At 40.4% G+C, this 4,048-nt stretch overlaps 1 pseudogene across 1 annotated transcript; it reads left to right on the top strand.

Annotated features, from left to right (window-relative positions):
- The first annotated feature begins 1,750 nt into the window (after window positions 1-1,750).
- Window positions 1,751-2,274, top strand: LOC309830815 (PRELI domain-containing protein 2-like; annotated as a pseudogene). Its single transcript has one exon. The product of its transcript is annotated as a PRELI domain-containing protein 2-like (transcript).
- Window positions 2,275-4,048: the final 1,774 nt, after the last annotated feature.

The following is a 4,048-nucleotide window of genomic DNA, read 5'->3' as shown; positions in this document are numbered from 1 at the left end:
AGTTTTGCATTGGATATATTTCATAACAGCTGCCGTAAATAGTTAATTATGGGTAATCAGAGCTCTGTTCATCTTACAATCCCCCTAGGGTGAATTTAGCAAAACTGGGAGATCTTCAGCTATGCTCTCGTAAAATGAAAGAAAATGATGTTTTGATTGTAACATTGTGTGGCCTCGGTACTCCCTGAGATCTGGAGAACAGGGGCGTCTAGTGAGCTTTTCCATTGCTTTGGCTTTTACCTTGGGGGGGTGGGTGTGTCTCGGCACCTGAGTCCTCGGTACTCTTCCTGGTTTTGCTGAAAGTGAGGCATGCGAATGTGAGCAAATTATGGATATATTATTTTCTATTACTGTTATTTGTTTAAACTGAATTGGGTATTTGGAAATTGGCCGGGGGGGGGGGCGGGGGAGGATCCTGAAAATGGCCAAGATGGCTGGGCAGTTTTCAAGGAGGAATCTACATTTCTCTTCCTGTGCCTTTGAGACGTAAATGATCTACTTGGGATCCAGGATCTACCTGGGATCTCAGAAACATATCTAATAATCTGTGTCCCTGAGGCTGAGGGGGGGGGAAAAAAAGGGTCTTTTTTTCTCAAGCAGAAAAACTAAGATTTCTGGTTCTGTGTTTATGTAAAACTTAACTTGTAAATAAGCTATATTTAATTGACTTAAAAGTAAGCGCTTGTAAATTAAATACTTCTAAGTATAAAAGATGCTAGCCAGAACAAATTTCAGGTTCACATGATCTAGGAATTATTCGCTATTAAATTAATATCTGGTATTAAACGTAGCTTAAGCTTGTTGGTATACTCGATACAGGTGTCTCTGATTGGGCCTAGCTTTACTGAAGGTCAGTGACTTTACGTTACTTGTTTGCAGTTTGTTGGCAGAAAGAAAAAAATTAACTTGGTATGATGAAATTCTTATAAATAAATGCAAATGAGAGAAGAGCTTTTGGGTGAACTCTTTAGAAATAATTGTGTTTTAGGAATGTCTACTTTAAAATGATCTCTCCAGGTATTTGGTAAGTTGAAATTTTAGAGTTGTGGTACATTAAGTTAAATGATGATTAGAGTTGTGCTGCATTAAGTTAAATGATGGAAGTTTATTGAATAAGTCATTCCCAAACATAATAAGATACTGAAAATTAATTACTAAACATTGGCTTCCCTTTACAGAGAAACTGAACGTCTTTAGGGGTATTACTAAATGTTTGGTGCCACACTGAGATATTTTCTATCAAAAGCACATGTTTTTAGAAATTATTATTGGTATTTATGTTTACGAATTTACAGAATGCTAATGTAAAAGACAGGTTATAATTGCTTCTTGGTTTTCACTAGAAATAAAGGTTTTTAAGAGTTGAGGATTCTAATTTACGTACGTAATTAAAGCTACTAAAAACAATAAAGGGAACATTTCACTATACAGGAGGGAAGTAGGATATATGTTTTGAGTAAAAGAAGGTATGAGGAATGGAATTGCATTTTATTAAAGAAGATAAGGTGATTTGGTCCTAGCGCTGGTTGTTTCTAGATGGGAAAAAAATATGGGACATAACTAATAGGGATGCAGAAGGCTGTGGAAGGTTTGTGGAAAGGGAGCCCTGAAAAAGTTCTGTGCATGGTCAGGCTGAGATTAGAGTAAACGTGATTAGGTAAATGGATTTTGTTATTAAAAGTAGGCTGGTGGAGAGCTCCAGCAGAGTAGTGTGCTTGTGGAGGTGTGGTTGGCGGTCACCGTGGGGATCACCGTGGACGTGCACGAGGTGTTCAAGTACCCCTTCGAGCAGGTGGTCACCGGCTTCCTCCGAAAGTATCTGAACTCCATGGATAAAAATGTCATCTCTGTAAAAAATTGTGTAGGAAAAACAGGATGTGTCAACAGGGATCATCTATAGAAAGAGGATTGCAGTCTGTCAGAGTGTGGTTCCAGAAATTTTAAGGAAGGTGAACATTTTAAAGGTGCCTCATATCCAGTTAGAAGAGGAATCGTGGTTCAGTCCTCAGGAAAGGAACGTGGCTATAAGGAGCCACTGTCTTACGTAGACACAATATGCATCCGTGAAGGGAGAGTCTGTCTTCTGGGAAAGTATGAAAAATCCAAATTGGACGGAGTTCATTCAAAAAGACGGGATTTCAATCACAGGGGCTGGTTTTCTCAACTGTGTTTTGGAAACTTTTGCCAGCACATTTTTAAGACAGGGCGCACAGAAGGGAATTAGAATAACGGAGATGCTGCTAAGGGAACAGTGGTGCCCCCTTAGCTGAATAAAGAATCCCCAGGAAGTTGTGCTGTGTCTACTTTTCCTCGAGAATCTTTTCTCAGACACAACACAATTTTCGAAATACAGGTTTAAGGATGTGGTGTTGGCAGCTTACAGAAGAGGAGACCTTCCTGCCAGGACATGACAAGATACACTGCCCTGGGAGCTGGCCTCCAATAGCGGCTCTAGTGGAGCTGAGACCTTCTGGCTGATTCTTGTGGCATAATCTCTATGATTTTACAAATAAAGGAAAAATCCCGTAGAAGGTGGTGTCTGCCCTTCTTCGGGATTCATGAGAGGATTCTGGGACAAATAAAGGAGTTAAACCTGATACCTGATTCTTAGGTGGCCTGGAACAGAAAGGAATATACCAGACCTGTGTTTAAGTTAAGCCATATTCATAGTAATGTTGAAGATTCTCAGGAATCAGGAGCATTTGATTTCTACCCATCAGTACTACGTAACTGCCATCAGCTGACTTGTATAACGTAACACGTGAACTGTGATTGGTCCTTGAAAGAAGCTGGGGAGTGGGGAGGTGGGCTATCATCTTGACTCCTTCTAACTCACTCTGGGATCTGGAGCAGATCATGTGACCACTCTGTCTTTCACTGGGCAAAGGGGGATAATTGGGCAAAGATCTTTCTATTTGTGATGATTAAACAAGGTGGTTTGGTATGCAAAGCACAGGTTTGGGAGTCAGAGACTCGGGTTTGAATTTGAGCATGGCCACACAATAACTCGGTGATCACGTACGTAATTTAAAATCTTTCTGGAATTCATTTTTTAGGTTTGTAAAATGAGATTATAGAGTTAACCTTATGATGTTGTTGGAACAATTGGAGATCGTGTGATAAAGTGCCTACCATGTCACCTGGTGCACAGAAGTAAATAGAAGCTATTATTAGTACACGAAACCAGTTTGGAAATGTACTTTTCTGACGTAATGTAACGTAGGATTACTGTTTGAAAGTTAGATGACGGTAGTTTGCATTTCCCGCGATCGGAAGCCAAGACGTAAATGCACACTACCTAAAAGAAAGCTCGAAGAGGGGCAATAATTTGGAATTCATCTTCTTAAAATAAAAAAATTGGACCATTACTGGAAAGTCTTGGGGAAATCATTTTTTTAATATTTGAAAATTTTTCTATTTAGCGAATTGATGAATTTCAAAGCAATTGTTTTTTTGTTTTGTTTTTTTATACAAGCCTGCCACTGTGAGCTCCTCTTACTGTATTTGAGCTGTTTGTGCTGCCTGAGTTTTGTGTCTTAGGATAATTTCCCTTCATTTCCTTAGTGTTTCATTCCTCAATTGTGCTGGTGGGAAGATGAATGGTAGGAACCAGAACACACTTTGACCTCCTTTTCCAGTTCGTAAACGGCAGTTGGTAGGCTTTTGGAATAATGGCGCATTTCCAAAAATAAAAGGTGATGTGAATTATCACAGAGGTGAGAGGCAAGAAATCTGTACTTGGAGGCTGACTCTAGAATGAATGTAACCTTGGGAGTTCCCTGATGGCCCGGTAGTTGAGACTCCGAACTTTCACTGCCAGGGCCCGGGTTCAATCCCTGGTCGGGAAACTGAGATCCCGCAAGGCTCGTGGTGCAGCGAAAAAAAAAAAAAAAAAGAATAAACGTAACCCTTCATACTCAACAACTTGCATTCTGTGAAGGCGGGAGTTCTCAACCTTGGCTGGTCCATTGGAACCACCTGGGAGCTTTCTGCACTCCTGCTGCCTAGGTTACATCCCAGACCAATAAGTCAGAATCTCTGGGGGTGG

Source organism: Grampus griseus (assembly GCF_964374135.1).
Source record: "Grampus griseus genome assembly, chromosome: 12".
NCBI lineage: Eukaryota > Metazoa > Chordata > Mammalia > Artiodactyla > Delphinidae > Grampus > Grampus griseus.
The sequence above is the reverse complement of the archived record's forward strand: the minus strand, read 5'-3'. Positions and strand labels throughout refer to the sequence as shown.